The sequence below is a fragment of the Rhipicephalus sanguineus genome, chromosome 10, assembly GCF_013339695.2.
Source record: "Rhipicephalus sanguineus isolate Rsan-2018 chromosome 10, BIME_Rsan_1.4, whole genome shotgun sequence".
In the NCBI taxonomy this organism is placed as follows: Eukaryota; Metazoa; Arthropoda; class Arachnida; order Ixodida; family Ixodidae; genus Rhipicephalus; species Rhipicephalus sanguineus.
In genome coordinates this window covers 73291394-73314008 of record NC_051185.1, presented here as the reverse complement: position 1 = coordinate 73314008, position 22615 = coordinate 73291394, and positions in this window count along the sequence as shown.

The window sequence follows — 22615 nt, the reverse complement described above, 5'->3', positions numbered from 1 at the left end:
TCGGCTGACCTTTCTTCTCATTATAAAGCTCGTTTCCTTCCCCTCGCACCACTCTTTCCGTCACGAAACCTCAGCCCTTTGGCGCCATTGCAGCGTACGTTCGTTATCAGCGACGCAGTATTAGAGTCGACTTTCTACGAGGATTTGCTCGCTAGATTATTAACTGCGGAGATGGGCTTGCATTATTTAGCAGCCTAAAACGCGGCAAGGGCCGCGTAAGAGCTTACAGGTGTTGTTCATTAGGTCTGCGTGTGCGGGATTGACCTTCTCTTCGACCGCACCGCGCTAGCAGAGCGGCACTGGCTCGCTAGCTCTTCCCCGGCAGCCTTATAGCAATTAGAGCCCTCATTCCTAACCCACAGTTCGCATTGAGTCGCGAAGAGTGCGGGTTTAGGACAGTGGTGACAGGGAGATGTTCTTTAATTGAAGGTGCTGACTGACCCCAATAACAACGCCCCGCCAGCAGCAACAAACACTTTTGGATTTTTTTTTTTAGATTTTTAGAAAATGGTTTTAGTTGCAATGCACTGGTAAACCGAAGACGAACGCGGCCATCCGTGGTCACACAGCTCCAAACAAAACAACCGCAAAGCTTTGCCGTTAGGCCGAGAGAGGACGCCACCATCCTTTCATCAGAAACTTTCTGAGGGTTTCGGCACTAGGGGCGCTCCCACGCAGCAGCCAAGGGGTACACAAATAGTTAGATAGCCACTTAGTTACTTAAACATGCATTATGGCAGAAAGAAGGGCACAGTGGTTAGAGATTCAGAAGCAATTAAACAAAGAACAGATAGACGTTTATACAGTTACAGGAACACACCTTAGAGACTTGGAAGAGCCACCACATATTGGCAGTCATGTTTGGAAAGGGCGGAACAGGATCACATCAGAAAGGAAACGTGGGGGTGTTGGAATGCTAATTCACCGCGGAGCCAAATGGGATAGAGTGAAATAGACGTGTTCAGAGCACCTCTGGGTTTCGGGAACAGCAGGTGGAAAAAAAAAACGTGGCTAGGGGTAGCTTACTTGTGGACGGGGACGGGGGATGGCTGAAACCATCCTTCTAGGAGACATGCATGCCCATATATATGACCTTGACGGATATTCAGACACCAATGGCAGACACATCGGCGAGGTCGTTGCCGATGAAGCACATGTAAAAAAGCACATGTAGAGACGAACCTTCTTTCTATGCCATTTTCTAGGATTGATGCGGATCGGTACCTAGTAAGCTGGCGCAGAACATGACACTGCAAAAGTGGCAAACATCACAGTTCACACACCATCGACTGTATTCTCTCGACCCACCTCTACGACTGCGGCTACTACCTTGTCTTTCCCGGGAGGACGATACAGTGTTGTGCCGTCTGCATCTGAGTGTAGCATTCACCAACGCCCACTTATTTAAGATAGAGATGTCCGTCAACGCCGAGTGCAGTGACTGCCGTTGATGAAACTATTGAGCGCCTTTTGTGTCACTGCCCAACATACGCAAACGAGAGGCTTCACCTCAGCACTGCACTAAATCAAATGGACGGAAGCGCTTTGACTGTCGCGAAAATATTGGGACCATGGGGCTGAACATCACAGTTCCGAAAGGCAACGAAAGCGCTGTTGCGTTTTCTCAAGGACATCGGACTGATTTGCCATTTGTGATGTCAAGCGCGGAACTGTTACATCGGCTGAAAGAGTGACTTTTCCCTCCTCCTCTCTAAGTTTCCTTCCCCCTCCCCCCTTCCCCAGTGCAGGGTAGCCTACCGGGCCCAGCCCTGGTTAACCTCCCTGCCTTTCTTTTATTCTTATTATCTCTCTGTCTCTCTGCCTCAGACACCAATTGAAAGTTATTGGTAGATCTCTGTGAGCAACATACTCTTGATATAGTTAACGCGGGGCCTAAATTTCATGGACAGATAACTTGGGAAGTAGGAAAGAAGCAATCGAATATTGATTATTGTCTCATGGCTGGAGGGACTGATCACAAACTGAGAGAAATGAGAATACACGACGAAGGGATTAACAGCTTGAGTAGCGATCATAACCGCATGACATTACAAGTGGGATGTAAACCTGGAAATAGGGGCATAGAATCAAAGTTTGGCAGCTCGCATTTAAATGACAAACAAACAACAAATATAGCCACAAGAGTCGAGGAAGAAGTAGGCAACATACCAGAAAAGGACTTGGGGCATAGTGAGCTGTTACATGTAGCGACGAAAAATACAAGCAAAGAAATAATGGTGTTTGCTGGAAAGGAAAGAGAAAGCCAAAAAGCTGGTGCAACAATAAAATCCGGGAAACAATCGAAAAGTGACGTGGAGCATCACGGGAGCACAGACAGGCAAAAAAGAAAGGACATGCGGCTGCCGCAGGAAGTGAACGAAATATGGGAAATATGTTTACAGAAAAAAAGCCATTGTACAGATATTGGTCGAGGAAAAAATTAAAGGTGAAAGTGAGCGCTGGGCGACAGAGATTCACGAAAAAAAGAACGCTGCGCCTTGGGTGTTTTGGAGCCACATAAAAGAGCTAGGTAGGAAGTCTGTCCCAATGCAACGACATATTGTAGATGAAGAAGGAAATCAATTGGAAGGGCACGAAGCGTTGGGTTACATCCAAAATATAGCAGACGATTCAATGAAAAAGGCAATCCAGGGGATTTCTCGGGCTAGTGAAGTATGAAGGAGAGGGCAACCGAGGAAGAGCTAGCGAGAATTTCAACTGGAGGAAGGCCGAAGGAAAACTTCTAAAGCGCACCCCGGGCCCCGGATTTAGATGGCGTTCCCGTCAGCAGCATTAACGAACGAGAACATAACACTAAAGAAGCCCTGTTGAAAGCCCTCGAAAAATGCTTAGAGGACAGGCAAATACCCTACAGTTGGCAAAAAGTAGAATGATTTTTATCTATTCAGGCAAGAGAGAAAAGAATAACATTCGCTCTTATAGACCGCTCACCATCACATTGGTACTTGGCGATGCAGGCAGTTAAAGAAGAGAAACGTGGGAAAACACAAGCATATTTCGGGAGAACCTCAGAATCGGTTTCGAATCGGCAGGTGGTTAGACGACAACCAATTTGTTCATACTGCGTGTATATTAGAGCACTGCACGGGCCGTGATTTTCGGCCCGGGCCCGGCCCGGGCCCGGAACTCGTTCGAGTTTACCCGCCCGAGCCCGGCCCGGTGATTCAATACGCGACCCGGGCCCGGCCCGAACCCGACAAAAAGTTTCGCCTACCCGGCCCGGCCCGGCCCGACGGCATATCAGGCCCGACAGAGGCCCGGGCCAATAATATAGGTCCAGAACACAGAATCTACAGCAAACTGTTTTAAGTAGCAAATATCTACGCTTTGTTGGCGAATATTTCGCTAACAATTCTACTTTAACCAACGGTAATTTCGTGTAAAAAGGGGTTCACGGTGGAAACAGTTGAGTGGACATACTGGTTACAATGAACGTTTGGTCTACTATCACTGGTCTAGTACTATAGTTATGGTATACTATAACTTTTTTTTTTTTTTGCTAATGCAATGGGGATCATCAAGAGCGTTTTGTAGCAGATATTGCAGCAAGGAAAGTGATTTGCAGCATGGGTTCAGTTTCGATAGGAAGTACAATAAAAACAGAGGAGACAGAGAACAAAACGTTCTCTTCAATTTGTTTTTATTGCGCTCTTTACTGAAACTTAAAACATGCTCTAACGACAAAGGCAATCGTGCACCCGGCTTCTGGATATGTAACACATGTCTTCAACATTTTAACACCTTGCCGCAGCAAGATAGAGGAAGAAAGCCAAGTTTATTACCTTGTTGTAAATACACTAACCTAGATAAAAATTATAACGAACCGTGCGCACCACGTGTACTTTTAGAAATACGTATAGGCAGCCGAAAGGACGAAAAAAGTATTTGTTGTAGCATTCTTTTCAAGTATCTAGAGATTCCGGCTTTAAGCACGCCATCCACCGTTGCATCACATATCCTGCCGCGCTAAAGTTTCTCGCACTGCATACGCTAGCCGCAGGGGTGCACATCTGCCTTACGAATTGTGAAGGTGTCGGCAGTCGTTGTTCTTGACATCCACCACTGGAGCAAATTTAGGATGTCTTTGTGGACCTCTACAGAATGAACGTAGCTGTGCAGCTTAACCCTTCATTTCTATTGTTCCCGAACGTCGTGGCACTATTCAGTATCGCCTATAAAACTCCTCTTTGAGGGCTTCTGCTTGCAGTTTTCAGCAGTGTATGTTATGCACGGCTTGCACCACGTTCTTTTTTTTCGTATAATAATGCTCTGTGCCTTCCTAACGATGTTGTACTGGTAAAAGGTGACCACTGCACTACGCGGGTAGGACTGGCAGGAGGTGGACGAAGCGATTTCGATCTGCTTTTGGTGTTCGTTACAGTTTGGTAATAAAGGCGCGAATAAGCTTCCCGGCGCTTACTCATTGGATGCCTATGGTTCGAGGTAAAGGGACATCACCCGGCACGGAATTCGTAATTGCCTTTTTTCAAGCCTAATATTTCGTCAAATGAATATATTTTGCCTGACGCCTTATGCTGTTTGAACCTATGCTATTCCTGCACATTCCAACGGTGTTGCGGCATTGTCATGTAGCTCTCAGACTATACCTGTATAGCGCAGGGGACCCAAACGCGCGGCCTGTACGCCTCTCCCTAAAGGCCCGCGGGCCGCACAGGACTGTCTTCGTCCCATTTTTTGTGTCATTTTCATTTTCTTTATAACTATGTTCTTAAGCTACACAGGCATGACAGGTCTAAAGCTTTTTTGTCGTGAGGCATCCCCTGCGGCCACCATATGTTGATACCTAACCGTGAAACAAAACTCTATATTTCAAAATCGGCGTCCAGATATCAGTCATGTTGAAGATAGGTATCGATATTGTCACGTGGTCGTGACGTCGACGAACACAGCAGTCGGCGTTTGTAGGATGAAACTGTTTATTTGGCCGAACTTGTGGCCGGGAAATGAGAACTAGAACTACAGCAATGCACGCTGTACAATGATAGCGGCGAACAGGGCGTCGTCCGTCGATCAACTGACAAGCGATCAAGCGCGTCGGCTTTTATACAGGCGCTATCGAACTTTCCAGCAATATCGCTGGTGGCGGCGTTATCTCTAGACAAAACTGGAACATTCGCGTGCGGGGCGCAATCTTAACAAACCGATCTACTACAATCGCGACGCTTCTAGAACACTACTTCGCGGACAGCGTCGAGCGTTGATAACCGTCCCTGCCGGTCAAACCCGAATACATCAAAACAAGACAAGAAGTGGGCGTGGCATTGCCCCCCTCTGAAAAAGCATCGTCCCGATGCTTATGAAAGAACATAGAAGAGAAAAAAAAAACAAAACAAAACAAGTGCATACACAAATAAATTACAATAACGAAGGAAAAAAATAGAGTCCCCAGGCTCGCTAACGCGCAAAAAACGGCTTAAGGCGCACGACATGGACGACTTCAGGTCGCGCACGGCGCCGCTGAGAGTTCGTAATGCCGTCAGGGGCAACCTCATAGTCGAGTGCGCCGAGGCGTCGAAGTACCCTGTACGGTCCGAAGTACCGTCGAAGAAGCTTCTCACTAAGTCCTCGTCGGCGTATTGGTGTCCATACCCATACACGGTCACCGGGTTGGTCATGTGGCGTCGTCGAAGGTTGTAGCGGCGGCTGTCAGTCGTCTGCTGGTTCTTTATCCGTAGGCGGGCGAGCTGTCGTGCTTCTTCGGCGCGCTGTAGGTAGGTGGTCACGTCGATGTTTTCCTCGTCGAGCGTCGTTGCCGGGCTCCGTCCGTAGACCAACTTGTATGGCGTCATCTGCGTCGTTTCCTGTACGGCCGTGTTGTACGCGAAGGTCACGTACGGAAGGATGGCGTCCCACGCCTTGTGTTCGACGTCGACGTACACGGCCAGCATGTCGGCGATGGTCTTATTTAGACGCTCGGTGAGGCCGTTGGTCTGTGGGTGGTACGCGGTGGTGCGGCGATGGCTTGTGTAGCTGTATTCCAAGATCGCCTGAGTTAGGTCAGCCGTGAACGCCGTACCTCTGTCGGTGATGAGAACCTCTGGGGCGCCGTGTCGAAGGACGATGCTCTCAACGAAGAACTTGGCTACCTCAGCGGCACTGCCTTTGGGCAGGGCTTTTGTTTCGGCGTAGCGGGTGAGGTAGTCGGTAGCCACGACGATCCATTTATTTCCGCAAGTCGACGTTGGGAACGGCCCCAGGAGGTCCATCCCGATCTGCTGGAATGGTCGCCGAGGAGGCTCGATCGGCTGAAGGAAGCCTGCTGGTCTTGTGGGCGGTGTCTTCCGTCGCTGACAGTCTCGGCACGTCCTTACGTAGCGAGTGACGTCGGCGGCAAGGCGCGGCCAGTAGTACTTTTCGTGTACTCGTGCGAGCGTTCGGGAAAGTCCGAGGTGTCCAACCGTCGGGTCGTCGTGCAGGGCATGCAAAATTTCTGGTCGCAGTCCGGAAGGTACAACGATAAGGCAGCTGGCTCGGGCCGGAGAGAAGTTCTTCTTTACGAGGACGTTGTTTTTCAAAGAAAATGATGCCAATCCTCGCCTGAATACTTTTGGGACAACGATGGTCCTGCCCTCCAGGTATTCCACTAGACCCTTCAGTTCAGGGTCGGCTCGCTGTCGTTCGGCGAAGTCTTCGGTACTTATGGCTCCCAAGAAGCTGTCATCATCCTAATCGTCGGGCGTTGGTGGGTCGACGGGGGCACGAGACAAGCAGTCGGCGTCGGAATGTTTCCTTCCGGACTTGTACACGACAGTAATGTCAAATTCTTGAAGTCTCAGGCTCCACCGTGCGAGGCGACCTGAAGGGTCCTTCAAGTTAGCTAGCCAACACAAGGCGTGATGGTCGCTCACAACTTTGAAGGGCCTGCCGTAGAGATAGGGGCGAAACTTTGACGTAGCCCAGATGATGGCGAGGCACTCCTTTTCTGTTGTGGAATAGCTGACCTCTGCTTTAGACAGCGACCGGCTAGCATAACTGATAACCATTTCCAGTCCGCCCGCCCGCTGCACAAGGACGGCGCCGAGTCCTATGCTGCTTGCATCGGTGTGAATCTCCGTATCGGCGTATTCGTCGAAATGCGCAAGTATCGGAGGTGTCTGCAGGCGTCGTTTCAGTTCATAAAATGCTTCGACTTGCGCTGTTTGCCACCTGAATTCGACGTCGGTCTTCGTGAGCTTTGTTAGTGGCTCGGCGATCCGTGAAAAGTCTTTGACAAAGCGTCTGTAATAGGCGCACAAGCCGAGAAAGCATTTCGTCGTTCAGCAACCGCACCTCCATCGGTTGCTGCCCTTAGTTTTCCGGATACGGGCTAGGCGACCGGCCCCGGTTTGGGCCAGTGTACTGCCGGCGGTGCGGTGACATGTAGCGGCCGGGCGACGGTGAGCGGGAAGGTCGTCGTTCTTGCCACTGTGTGCCTGTGAGGTAGTCGTCGATGTCGCGAGGCCGTTCGCCTGGCTGCGGGCGCGGCGCGTTGACGGGGAATCCGCGTAGCCCCATCTGACGGTACTGGCAGCGGCGGTACGTGTGGCCGGCCTCCCCGCAGTGGTAGCAGAGCGGGCGGTTGTCAGGGGCACGCCAGACATCGGTCTTCCTCGGGGTGTAGCGCTGGCCGACAGGTGGGCGGTAGGGCGTTGGTGGCGGCGGCGGCGTCTGGCCGACAGGTGGACGGTAGGGCGTCGCTGGCGGCGTCTGGCGACGGTACTGCGGCGGTGTGTCGTCTTGGCGTGGAGGAGGAGCATGACGGCGGGCTGCAGCAGCATAGCTCATACTATGCGGCTGCGGCTCTGCTAGCTGAGGCGCACCGAGTGAATGCTGGATCTCCTGGCGCACGACGTCGGCGATGGAATCCACTTGAGGTTGCGACGAAGGTAGAATTTTTCGCAGCTCCTCTTGCACGATTGCTCGAATCGTCTCACGCAGGTCGGCGGATCCTAGTGCTTGAACGTCGGCGTAGCTTGTGGTCGAGAAGCTGCGGTTGTATTGCCGTGTTCGCATCTCAAGCGTTTTCTCGATTGTTGTTGCTTCGGAGACAAATTCTTCGACGGTATTCGGCGGATTCCTCATAAGTCCAGCGAAGAGCTGTTCCTTTACTCCTCGCATGAGGAAGCGGACTTTCTTGTCCTCGGGCATGGCAGGGTCAGCGTGGCGAAATAGCCGGGTCATTTCCTCTGCAAAGATGGCCACGCTTTCATTTGGAAGTTGGACCCGTGTCTCCAGCAAGGCTGCGGCCCTTTCCTTTCGGACGACGCTTGTGAACGTCTCCAGGAAAGCGCTGCGAAAGGCGTCCCAGGTTCGAAGAGTGGACTCCCGATTCTCGAACCAGGTCTTTGCTGCGTCTTCCAGGTAAAAGTAGACGTGGCGCAGCTTGTCCTCGGAGTCCCAGTTGTTGAACGCTGAGACCCTTTCGAAGGTCTTGAGCCAGGTTTCCGGGTCTTCGAATGACGACCCGCGGAATGTTGGCGGCTCCTTGGACTGCCGGAGAAGTATCGGCGCAGGCTGCACGGGGTCGGTCATCGTCGCTGCGGTCGGTGTTGGGACCTGGGGCTGCCTGGTGTTTTCGGGAAGGAGCCCGTACTCTGGCTGCAGTCCCTTCTGCCTGCGGCTTGTTCGACGATCCGGGTTTTCTTTGCCGTCGTCCTCCTCGCGGCTTGGGCTTGGGTCAGCGCTTCGCGGGGGCGTCCGGATCATGGAAGAAGCAGCACCTCCACCAGATGTCACGTGGTCGTGACGTCGACGAACACAGCAGTCGGCGTTTGTAGGATGAAACTGTTTATTTGGTCGAACTTGTGGCCGGAAAATGAGAACTAGAACTACAGCAATGCACGCTGTACAATGATAGCGGCGAACAGGGCGTCGTCCGTCGATCAACTGACAAGCGATCAAGCGCGTCGGCTTTTATACAGGCGCTATCGAACTTTCCAGCAATATCGCTGGTGGCGGCGTTATCTCTAGACAAAACTGGAACATTCGCGTGCGGGGCGCAATCTTAACAAACCGATCTACTACAATCGCGACGTTTCTAGAACACTACTTCGCGGACAGCGTCGAGCGTTGATAACCGTCCCTGCCGGTCAAACCCGAATACATCAAAACAAGACAAGAAGTGGGCGTGGCAATATGTTGTTGGAATCCTGCCGCGAAATACCCTTCAGAAACAACACACATGTGATATATGGGAAAGCTGTTCTTTTAAATGGCAACGTTAGCTGACATTTGGTATGACCTATCCCCCCCTCCCCCCCCCCTCCCTCCACGCGCGCTTTTAGCTGCGTTACTGTGCTGGCTCTTGCGGGAGTAAATTTTTGTGAATGCGGCCTGCTAGTGGAGGTGGGTTTCGACCCCTGATATAACGGGAAAAAGGCGAAAGTTAAAATGTTAAAAAATTGGGCACACCAAGTTGGCTGCGCACGTCCATCTCGCGCCACATGACCACTGGGTGCCGTTACGAAGCCACGGAAAAAGGATGTGTCTGTATAGGAATTTTATATAACGAGACTCCGTGCACTCCTTTCGTTTTAGTGGAAGCCTGGAAATTTCAAAAAACGCTTCCCCGCTTTGGAGCTCTGTGATCGCTCTTGCGATAAGTTACAGGTATATATTTTTTATAATACATTTATTACTGCCATTACAGGATAACATTTGGGATATAATTAAGATGGTGATGAATATAAATAAAGCACTGAATAACGACATGTTAACTATATAAGCGTCTGGTATGTCTACCTTTAGTTCGGCCATTCCAGATAAATCAAGTAGCCCCATATGCAATGAGCGAAAGAAGTTCAGTACTTGTCTCTAAACAGGGGCGTAGCCAGAAGGTGGGGGGGGGGATGGGGGGGTTCAAACGCCCCCCGAGATTTTTTTTCAATTTTGCATGTGTATAATACACGCACACATACAAACGCACACACGAACGTACATAAAGTATGGTCGGACCACGCCCCCCCCCCCCGAAAAAAATTTCTGGCTACGCCCCTGACTCTAATAAAATTTCTCCATAAAGCTTGCCCCACATAAAAAAGCGTTTTTTTTTCGGGACAAAATGTGAAACATCTGTATGTATGCGCACCGTATGTGGAACAAACTTGACGAGACACTAGAAAGAAAACGATTTCTCTGTTATCAGTAAATTACTCTTTTGCGATTCCTAAAACACCACGCTCGCCGGGACAAAACTCTTGGTAAGTGAGAAAATGTGCAAAAAGGTAAATGCGGGTGGCGACGGTCCCTTTAAATTCGCGCAGCAGACACCGTGACACCTTAGATTCTGACGGCGTCTAATGGGGCCTACGTAGTTCCTAATCACAGAAATCAAGTACACTGACCTTTGAGGGGGCCATAGACTTAACATACCAAGTTTAAGGAAATTTTATTGAGCCAATGTCCCCAAATACGACAAATACAGTTTGAAATCCGTGACGTCAGGCTCGGAGATTTCGACGCGAAATTTAAAAAATGGAATTTTGACCCTGATTTTCTTGTCTGATAATAAACTTATGATGGTGAAATGAATGACATTCGAGTTCTTAGAGTTCACTTTATCAGTCCAAACCGATTCAGTACTTCACTATAGCGTCCATTTATGAACCCAGGAAAGTCCAAGCCCGGCCCGACCCGAGCCCGCCATCTCAAACCCGGGCCCGGCCCTAAGCCCGGAGCTTCAGGCCCGAGCCCGGCCCGGGCCCGCCGTGAGAACTACTTTACCCGGCCCGGCCCGGCCCACGGGCCGGGCCGGGCTCGGGTTTTCGGGTAGGCCCGAGCCCGTGCAGTGCTCTAGTGTATATATCTAAAATAGAAAACAGGCCCTTGCACATGGCTTTTCTAGACCTCACCGCGGCATATGACAACGTTAATCAGGAAATGTTGTGGCTTATATTGAAAGAAGTGGTGCGTAGGCGACTACTGTACGCAGCGTTCTGAGGGAAATTTACCAAGGAAATACAGCTTGCGTAGAATGGGAAGGAATAAGTAGCAAAGAGAACGTGGATATTAGCAAGGGCCTGAGACAGGGATGTCCTTTGTCCCCGCTATTATTCATGCTATACATGGCGAGAATGGAAAAGGCGGTAGAAGGTAGCAACATTGGTTTTGATCTGTCACACAGACAGGGCGGCGTGATGGTTGAGCAGAAGCTTCCGGGTTTATTTTATGCTAACGATATTGTCATGCTTGCGGACAGTCGAGATGATGTACAGCTGCTGGCGGATACATGCGGAAAGGAAGGTGAAGCTCTAGGACTAGGATTCAGTGCAAGAAAATGTGTATTGATGGTATTCAATGATCCCAATGATCAGGCGGCGTCAATACAGGGCTAAGAAATACCAAGGGTGAGCGAATACAAGTACCTTGGAGTATGGGTAAATGAGGGTGATAGATACATGGAGGTATAGGAAAAAGCCTCGGCAGCAAAAAGAAAGAGGAATGCTGCAGTAATGAAGCACCGAACGTTATGGGGATACAGTAGGTACGAGGTGCTTCGAGGTCTATGGAAAGGTGTCATGGATCCGTGGCTTACATTTGGGAACTCAGTGGCGTTAGTTACGTCAGAGATGCAATCAGGAATGGATGTGAATAAAAGGACTGGGGGACGCCTCGCGTTGGCCGCTCACGGGAAGACGACAAATTATGCTGCATAGGGCGATATGGGATGGACCGGTTTTAAGGTGAGGGAAGCTCAGAGCAAAATGAGATTCGGAGAGAGGCTAAGGCATATGGAGGAGAGTAGATGGGCAGAGAAGGTGTTCAGTTATTAGATGCGAAGTACAGCGGAGTTCAAACCGGTGGTGGTGGTGGTGTGCGGCGTGACCGCCCTTAATGCGCTTGCGCATACCCTCTCCACACACCTCCTCTCCAATCATCATCTCCCCTCCGCCTCTCAACTCTCTTCCTCTGAAACGCAGGCTAGACATGCCGAAATTCTCTCCTGCGCAACCTCGCGATGAGCGCCAGCGCATGCGCGTCCCTTCCCCCTCTCTCTCCTCTCCTACGCTGCCTCCTTCTCGCGCGCCTGTCGACCGCATTCCCCGCTCGCCCTGTGAGAATTAACGGCCAGGCTAGAGGGAAGACAAGACGCGCGTAGCGTTCCTCTTCGCGTTCCACGACGCGAGTTCGGTAGCATGCTCAACGAACGCCAACGGAACGCGATCGTGCAAGTGCTCCGGCTTCGCATCGCCCCATGGTCCCCTTTCGCGGGAAATGGTGTAACTGTTGTATAGGAAGAGTGTGGACACACAGTGGAGAAAGGAAACTACGAGAATCACCAGTTAGTATACGTTTGGCAGCGTAAGGGATATGGCAACAATGAGCGTTAAGCGAAAAGTCAGAGAGGCGGAGAGGACTTATTGGACGGCAGCGATGGAAAAAAGCTGGCTTTCAGTAACTACCGAAATGGCAAAAACGAAATAAGGAGGGCGACATTTTACGATAATTCGAGGGGAAGCGCTTTACTGTTTGAAGTAAGGTCAGGTTGCCTTAGAACGCGTAGTTATAAAGCGAGATTCAGTAAAGAAGAAGAACAATGCACATGCTCTGGGGAAGATAAGGAAACGGTGGAGCATGTTTTGCTTGAATGTGGAGATATCCACCCAGCTGCACTTTTGGGAACGAGTCTACATGAAGTCTTGGGTTTTAGCGACAACAATGGAAAGTGGAACACGCCCGCGACAGAAATAAGTCAGAGATGGTTGGAGTATTGGTGGCAGAAAACTAGAGAGAAAGGACAGAACTAAGTAGTGGGGAAAATAAGAGCATTCCGCCGTAAGGGGCAGAGAAGTGGGCTGTGATATTATGTTTCTTTTTCTACAGTAAGAATAATTTAACCGAAGTAGACAAGGCAGTAGGCCAACAGAAAAAAAAAGGAAGACGTATTTTTTCTTCGAGCCTGGTGGCGCACGTCACCGACCCATTATAAAGGGGACGCCCATAGCATCCATCCATCCATCCATCCATCCATCCATCCATCCATCCATCCATTCAAAAGCAAGGCGCCAGCTGGCGGAGGGTCTTTCCCGCCATGGACGCTGTGAGGAGGCTTGCCGAGAACGACAGCGCCCGCTCGCCCGAGAGCGACAGTGCCTACGAAGAGCGGATCCCGCCGTCAGGGCTAAGCGAGCAAATAGAAGTATAAGAGAAACACAAGGACAGGGCGTGCATTGGACTTCGCCAGCGTCCACATGGAGTGGAGCTGCCCACGATTTTTTAAGAAAATTTAGTGATAGCGTAATGAAAAATAGATATATTAAGAAATAAAGACGATGTTTGGATTTCATGATAATATGAAGAAAAAAACTTTTATTACGTCGTCAACAACAACAAATAATAATAATGTTAATCACAATAACAATAATAAAGCCAACATTTTTCATGTAGTCTGCACAAAAAGTAACAGTAACCTAGCTAGGCATGTGTATACATAAAAAGAGACTAACATGCCTAGATAGGTTACTGTCCGATGCCTGACGTCAGGATTGCGGGCGCGCTGTGAACGACAGCCAATTAGCTGGGGATTAAATTAGCCTCAGGGTGACGGTGAGCTGGAAAATTGGAAGTTATCAGTCTCAGCTGCGCGCAGTGCGCGCGGGCCGTAGCAGCGCTCGTCCGATCCGTCTATTTATGTTCCGCTGTTGTTGTTAATCCGCGGGCTGCTATCGTGGATAAAATTAGCGCGCACGGCCCAGCGAGGCCTTCTTCCTAGTGCATGTTGCGAAGCCCAGCGGTGCGCGCCGGTTGCTCTACCATAACATATTCCATTAGGCCTGCTTCTTTCGTCGCATAGGTTACTGATTTAGTCGTAGTTTATTAGCGAAAATGGGTTGCGGGCGTATAGACTCTTGCCGTTCAGCATTTAGGTTTGACTAATTACGCGAACTTCCCGAATTAGCTATTCGGTTCCATAAAGTGCCCGGATGCTCTAGGTTCGCACGACTTCCGGGATAAAAAACAGACATGTCTGCGCAGCCCCAACAAGCCTCTGACTTCGGTAATCCGAGCCCCGAGAAAAAAGAAAGAATTTAAAGGGAATGAGTGCTCTTCAAAGGTAAATATACAGTAAACGTTGGTTTCAACGACGCAAAGGGTAAGTTGAGATCAGCTAGCTTAGGAGAGGAAAACAAAGCAAGAAAAAAAAATTACCGCCAAAACACTCCGTACAGATCGTTAACCAGCAAAACTGAAACATGCAGCCCCGTTGTTTATCACTGGCTTAGTACAGACTTTTCATTATTGTCATCCTCAAATATTAAGGCGAAAGCCTTAGATGCTTCATCAAAGTCGAAAATTGACTCTAGGTGGCGTCTGTGTCAACACGTCTGATGCAAAAAATAATCATGTGATGACATCACTCTATGACGTTACCATGGCATGGTAATGTCATAGAGTGAACGTCAGGCGCGGGAACACCACTTAAGGTGCAGAAAGCTTTCTGGGTGGGATATCAATACAGTCCAGTGCGACGATTAAGAAGATGGCTTTCAACTTCGAGTGGTCATAAGGAACCATGTGACATTTGCGTACGTCTGTCCAGAAATCCCAAGTTCGTTGGTTGGTTGGTTCCTCAATATCTTGGCGCAACCCACTGCGGGGGATAGGGCATAAATCGGATGGTGCCTTGCTTAGGCACCATCTGAAGGAATAAGTTGAAAATGAAATGTTTAGGAATTACAGATTGCTAATATAAACTCGCAAGAGAAAAAGAAACCTATAGGGAAATAACAACAGCAACAATAATAAAAACAAATATATACATTTTTAACTAAGATAACTGAATTCAGCTGCATTTACCATTCAATTATTTTAGATTCTCGTAAAAAATTTGATACAGCGTTGAATACGCTCCTGTGGCTAAAACCAAATATGCTTGCCCCAAATGAAAGAAACACCGGAAGAGACAATTTCACGCCCAACTTCCGAAGGAGTTCTTCTAGTAGTCTTTTCCTTGGTGTTTTTAATTTTCGCCACGTCAAAAAGAAGTGCTCCAGAGATTCCCTCTCATTACAGTGAAAGCATAAAGGTGACTGAGCCAGACCCGCCCTGTAAAGGTAAAAGTTCAGTGGGGGGACTCGACAGCGTAGCCTTGTAAGTAGTATTTCTTCCTTCCTAGATGAACACCACCTGCTCTTCCAAGGAAATTTTAGCTGCGGGAAATCTGATAAAAGCAAAGGTGTTTGACGCCCGCGTGCTTTCTTCTTCATACTTAGTAGTGGACCAGTGGTGAGTAGGGGGGATTGCCCAAATTCTGCGGGACGTACGCGCTAGGAGTTCTTGCGCACACAGGACGGGCGCATTTCGATTTCGCCTAGCCACATACCGCTCCGCTGTAAAATGACGCGCATGACAACTTGGAAGAGACAGCGCAAATGCGGGATCGCTGGTCCATCGACGTTGAAGCTTTCTATGCACGAAAACAGTGTCTTCGTAACGCACGAGCAGGGTAAGTCGCCCTCTGTGCCATTTTTATTGCGATAGCAATTATATGGACAGTCTCGGCTGGATTTTGCCGTCGCCGTCGCCGCCGTCATGCACCGTATATGTATAAGTATGTATATGTATAAAGGCCCCAAAGAAAAATAACTCAGAAAAATGCTTCCGAAGCGCGGAATCGAACCAGGGACCTCTTGCTCCGCAGCGAGCGGCGCTATCCACTACGCCACGAAACGCAGATCCTCCACGTAGCTAACGGCGAGCGTTATATACACACCATTTAGCGCTGGACGGACTCAGAGACAGCAGGCGATAATAAGCGTTTCTTCAATACCAGCGAGGTGGCGCTAGGAGCCCGACGGGCGCATTTAAAAGTCGTCCGCGAGCTCGCTCGCTTCTTCTTATATTTGCGCATGGGAGAAGCTTGCCCTTCCGCTGTCTGCTCGCGCGGTTTTCTCGTGGCGAGGGGTAGAGGAATGTTTCACGCTTTCACCGTGATATCCGCGCTCATGTTACGGCGCGTACGAATGTCACTCGAGCTCAGGGACGCCGCCAAACGAACAAACAGAAGATGAGCGCGAACTATCAAGTGTCACAGCTCGACACTTGAAGCACGCTAGTTTCCTTCGCTGCTTCGGCCGCCTTTTTATCAAGTCGTTTTGTCCGGCCTGGTGCTCTTCCTCTCTCCCAGCTATGGCTTGGTGGTGGGTTATCTTGAGTGAGATGACTCCTTGACAGAAGAGGCAGAACGAAGGGGGAGAAAAAGGAGTAACCGATATACACGGACACGGTCGCTCGTCTTGAGCTACAGTGTTAGTTTTGAAAATACCTAAAATATATGGCAAAATTCGAACGCATGTAGTTAAGAAGAAACAGGACAAACAAATTAATCAGTCTTGGCCTTCAGTTAAGCAAAAGTTCGGTAACATTTTACATATTGTATCTCCTTCTATCTCGATGTCACAGACTTCATTCTGATTCGTTGGTTATCAATTTCATCTCATATTCGGTACGTCGAACTTGCAATTTTCGCCAAAGAACTGCTGTATGGTGAAAATGTGAGGCGCAGCCGCACCATGAAATGAAGTATCTTGTTGACTTTAAAATATTGCTCTTTTAGAGACTGTACATGGCTAGGCGAAACCGAAATTCTTCCGTCCTGTGTGCGCAAGAGCTCCTAGCGCGTATGTGAAACAGTAATTAGGCAAGCCTCACTACTCTCCACTGGTTCGCTAAAAATGGAGGGAAGAAATGGGCAGCAAACACCAATTAATATTTATGGACAGACGTAACTGATAATTGAAAAAAAAATGACTTTATTGAACACTCGAGATTAATGAAGTGATAAACACCGGGGCAGCACGTTTCAGATTCGCGGGTTAGCTATTTGTACGGAGTATTTACCCGGTGATTTTCGAATCTTTTTTAAAAGTGCATACACTAAATGCGCATTTCTAAATACGCCTTGTCCCAGCACACAATAATGAAATCAACTACGTTATTGTGAGCGCTGACAAACGTGGCGATGCGCGCTAGAACAGCAACGGATGCCAAGTTTCTCTGTTTTCTTTGTTTTGCCTCGTTTAAGCGCTTGCACAGGCCTATTAGACACTCAGAAACCGATGACGTCGTATGCATATATGAAAGACGCACATTTTGTATCATGGCGCTTACCCTCTCCGTTCCCTTCTGCAAGAGCCACAAGTAGTTAACCATGATAGCGCTACAGTTGCGAAGACCTGCTAGATAAATGACGACCACTAAATTTAGAGCTGTTATTTCGCATACATACCCTCGGCTTTCAAGCAACTTCCCAATTATATTTTTTTGCTTTCTTTGTTCATCGTTCGGGGGCGCTATTTTTTTTACGAACGAAAGACGACTTGTGAGCTATAGATCCCGGCTTGCACAATATACCGCACCAGCGTAAAGCCTTATTATAGGAGACGTTGACATTCTTCCTCAGCTCCCGATATTGCTAGGCGCGCACGAAACGACGCTGAAAGAGCGATAAACGGGGCTACCTTGTGGATGAAAAGAGCCACCGCCACCGTAGCTCAGTGGTAGAGCATTGGACTCATTATTCGAAAGAGAGATAGATGTTGCCAAGCTCGCGCCTGAAAAAAAATAAATAACGGGCTGCACAGCCGAACTAGAATACGCGGGATAGAGGCTATTTTACGCGGGCCACTTCTGCAACTGTGAGGCACAATAAGTGTGGGCGAAGCCAACCGAGTTATCATTAGCACGCTGGACGACAGCCGCGTGACCCCCCCCCCCTCCCCCCACTTTTTTTTCTGAATCCCGCGAACTTTTGAAAGCGGGGCCTTCAAGGCATCAATGTTCTCTGGATCGAGCGCTGACAAATTACCGCGAAGGACGCGGTGCGGGTGCTACAACTACATACGTCCAAAGGCAGCACGTCACGTGATGTTCCTCTTAGAGGCGGTCGCTTGACAGAAGCACTCTGAGAGTCAAGAAATAAAGAATGACAATACTTCTATGTCTCTGAAAGGCGAGTGCAACGGTGCGCAGGCGGGGATGAGAAATCGCACTTACAACTTTACCCTAACTTCCTTAAGTCCCGAACAATGCTGAGAGAAAAAAAAAAAAACGACCAAAGAGCGAAAATCACCGGGATGCGGCCCGTTGACTATGTTTGCTATGCAGTACGCGTCTGGCAAGTGCCAACAAAGAAGCATGAGTCGAAGTAGACCCGGGTATGTCTTGCGGCTCGGTCGTGAGCTCTAGAAGGAGCGCCGTTTCTTGTGCAAACTTTCCCGCCCGTCGCCCTCTCCAGGGCACTGCTCAAACAAGTAAGAGCCTGCTTAGGAGTTCCTTATTTGCTGTGCTCTAGTTGAAAGAAGAAGAAAGTGAGACTTCATTTCTTCTGTAACATTACCGAAACGGTGGCAACAGCAGATGCCACCGAGGCCTGAAAGAGGATCTTGGTTCGTTCACAGATTTGGCTGCAGCGAACAGATGATGTGTACGATAAAATGATGGACAACATTACCATCTTAGAACATAATACAGAAAAACAGCAGAGTCAGATGACCTGGAGCAATGACACATATATGCAGAAGTTGAAGACAAGGTGTGATTCAAGTTTCTATCTTTGCTACGTGCATCGCCGTTCTGTGAGAGACGTGTCCCGTTAGGAAAACAGAGCGGCTGGTCGTGAAGGATAGATCTCTGTATTTATCTCTGAGTTCAAGTCTTTGTGCCAGTGGGCCTGGCTGCCCGAGTGTCAGACGTAGAACAGTAACGTTCTAAGCATTATACGCAAGTGCTAAAAACAGTGTAACTATTTACAAGACTTGAGAAATCGTTCAACAAGTGGTGTCGCTGCAGCCAATGTTTCGACTAGTGGGCAGCAACTGCTTTCCTTAGCACCATGTATGAGCACGCATTCATGACGTTATAGTTCTGACGTCATCTTAAATGACGTTATAGTTAAAATCGCCCAAAGTGATTAAGCCACCATGGAAAATCTAGTTTTACCTGCACTAGTTCATGTGTTATTTCCATATTCGAATGTTCGCTTTGTCACAAGCAATACATTGGGGAAACAGGACAAGCAATATATATTAGATTTATTAGAAGCAATCAATATTATATCGGCCATCATGCGGACACGGCGAAGAATTTATCTAAAGCAGTGGCACGGCATTTTATTGTGAAAGGTCACAACAATGATTAACTCAATCTTTATATACTTCAGTCAAGCTTCCGGTTTCAGTGAGACAGAAAATATAGCGAGTCCTATCTTATTGATATGTTTCACACGTGCCAGCCAGGAGGTGTAAGCATTTTAAAGGGCGCTCTTGAATGTATCCGAGACAACCAAGACGACCTGTATAATTAGAGTTACGTGCGCTTTAATAAACGCCAGTTGGTGGAAATTAATAATATTAATAATTGCTGGGGTGCGACGCCCCAAAACTACAATATGATCATGAGGGAAGCCGCAGTGGAGGGCTTCAGAAATTTTGACCATCTGGTGTTCTTTAACGCGCACCTAAATATAAGCGCACAGGCCTCTAGGATTTCGCCTCCATCGAAATGCGGTATTTGATCCCGAGGCATTCGGGCCGGGAGTCGAGAACCGTAACCGCTACACCACCGCGGTGTGGGGGGGGGGGGGGTAGAAATTAATCCGAAGCTCCCCCACCATAGGGTGCCTTATAATCATATCTTCGTCTTGTTACGTAAAACCCGAGCAATTCTTATCATTTATGGTTTCTTTTGGATATTAGACGATAATGTTGCCGCAGAATGTGCGACATATGAAGTTTGATCACTGAATCGGTTTTACCTCTTCAACATGCCTTAACATACCTCGAGTACGTCCGCGTTAAATCAACTTTCGGCTACAGAACACGACTTTTATTGAAGCTGCAAGCTCGTCCCCAGAGCGGTAAAACGAAATTGCCCCTCTCAGACATTGCCGCGAGTGCAAGGAAATAGTAAACAACATTTTTTTACCGCAAGCAGCTCACGTCGCCTTCTTTTTTTTTTTTTTGATATGATATATAAGGAGATGTTGGCGCACAATTATGGCGCCGGCTACTCCTTAGCCCTTGAGTGAAACTTGAACACATATCTTAAAGTAAAACATACAAGGCAGTTCATGTAAAATAGAACACTCGGGCACACATATGCAAAAATAAACTTATAGGCACATGTCACAACAAAATGCATAACTAGGGACGTTCAGCGCAATAAAGCATCTTTACCAACCCGCCCAACTCGCCGCACTTGACAACAAAATGATAAAGAAATGTTCCAAAGACAGCGAATGAAGTCTCTGATAATGTCCGTCGTTATACATTCGCCTTCTTAGCGAATCTTGCAGTGACGTGAGAACAGATAAAGATAGTATGGTCGATGACAGACGGTGCGCAAACATGGAACTGCCAGACGTCGGCGTCGTCAGTGAAGGTTATGTTGTCGTCATGCTAGCCATTTCGCACATTCTTGCTCTGATGTCAAACTTGCTGCCTCGCAACGGCAATTTGCCGATATCGGCTAAGTTGGTTGATTGCTATGCTCTTGGGCGGAACCGTAACAGTCTATCCCCCGAAGATAATTCTTTGTTTTATTTTGGCCACACAAGGGCGGTCGAAGTGGGAGAAAGAGTTATTCCGATCTTTTGTCGCTCATGTTTGCCCCACAGCAGTTATTGTTCAAGTTATAAAAGTACACTCTAAAAAAATGAGTCCTTTTGACGTTTTTTTAGTCCTGACTGGCCACGTATATGACTCTTCCTTAAGAGACACGTGAACTATCCTTGTTAATCATTGTATTCTTGTCGGATAGTCGTCAGCCCCGAAAGCGAATTGACGTGTCTCTTTAAAGAGACTCGCTTCCTTGGCTACGAGTGGCACTGGCTAACCCTCCCAGAGATTAAACGCACATAAGTACCCTACGAAAGTTAACGAGGGAGCGCCCTCCGTCGTAGCTCAATTGGTAGAGTATCGGACGCGCTAATTCGAAGGTTGTGTGTACAGATACCACGGACGGAAAGGATGATAACTTGTCTATTTTACGTCCTTTCAATTCAGATCAAAACCATTACACTACAGTGTAAAAACAAAGTAATAGTGTCTCCTGTGCTTTCCTTGGCTTTATTGTCGAATTGTTTCATTAGCTGTGTCTAACAATGAAACTGGCCCCTCGAACGATTTCTCTTATTTCGCAATCCTTAAAGAGAGTCATATACGTTTTACGCAGGACCCAACGAAGTGAGTAAGCCATACTATGTTTTTTTTTGCTTAGAGTGTAGTACACATGGTGTTCCCATAGGGAGATGTTACTGCTGAGGTGTGTTGTGATGCAACGAAGCCTGACTGAAATAGGACGGCAGAGCACCTTGCTGGCCTCTTGTTTCGTAGTCATCTCATATTTTGGTGGTGGCGGAGACAATTCACTTGCCGGTGAAGCTAACGAAGTTTCCACTGCGTGGAAACGAGAAAGCCGAGACGCGATCTGCCGGCACGAACGCGAAGAACACGCAAAAAGAGAGATCGTGCCAGTTGCATAGTATCCAGTTGCGGCGTCGATTCGTTTCTCGTGGCCTCAGCAAAGTGAGCTCCGCGTTGGTTTCTCTGGCTGTTACACGTAGATAGCTTTTACGTGTCTTAGACGCATGTATTAGAAGTATTGTTCAAGGCAGCAATATTGTGCCTCTTAATAAAGGCTAGTACTATCTCGGACGTGCTGTACAGCCACGAGAGCGTAATTCTTGCCACATTTCTTTTACAGCAGAGCTGTTATGCTCGAGGTTTGCCGTGTGTCGTAGATAGAAAATTACCATCATCATGAACCGGCGCGTGCTCAATCACCGCCCAAGCATTCTGCACAGATTGTTAACAAGGGAAGCGTAAACGTACCCACCAGCTCTGCTGTGACCCAGCCTTGAGCGACTTAGTGCAGGCTGCGCTGATTTTTACAAATCTTAATTTTCTTTTAAGGCGAAAGCGTTCGATGCCTCATCAAACACGAAAATTGACCGTCGGCGTCAACCCGAGGGACGCAAAAAATAATGATCACGTGATGCCGCCACCGTATGACGTCATCATGACTTCACAGGTCACCAAAATTGGCGACCTAATCACGACGTCACTATGACGTCACATTACGTAACATAATAGTAACGTCATTACATGTCACCGTAGCTTGGTCTCCTCCGATGCCTCCTATCCTGGAGGCAGAGCAGAACTACATTAGGTGCAGAAAGCTTTCGGAGGGGGACAGGAGAGGATCAATACATCGACTGATAAGCAAAGGAAGATAAGCAAAGGAAGAGTCGTAAGTCTCAGGCGAATGGATCAGGGAGCCTGTGAGCTTTTTTTTTCTTTTTGCATGACCTTCATAAGGTCAAATGTCTCAATTAAAGGGCAGCTCTTACCTACAGAGGTGGCTCAGCGGCTCTTACGTTGTGATGCTGAGGTAGCGGACTCCATAGTCTTCGCTGCAAAGAGGAGGAATCGGAATCGAAGAGAACCTTATGCGCCGTGCATTTGGTGTATGTCAAAGAAGCTCAGGCGGTCAAAGTTAATCTGTGGTACTCAACTACGTCGTGCTCTAGTTATGGTCAGAGAATTGGCCATAATTGATACAGTGGCTCTACATCTGTAGTTCTTGTTTCTTTCAA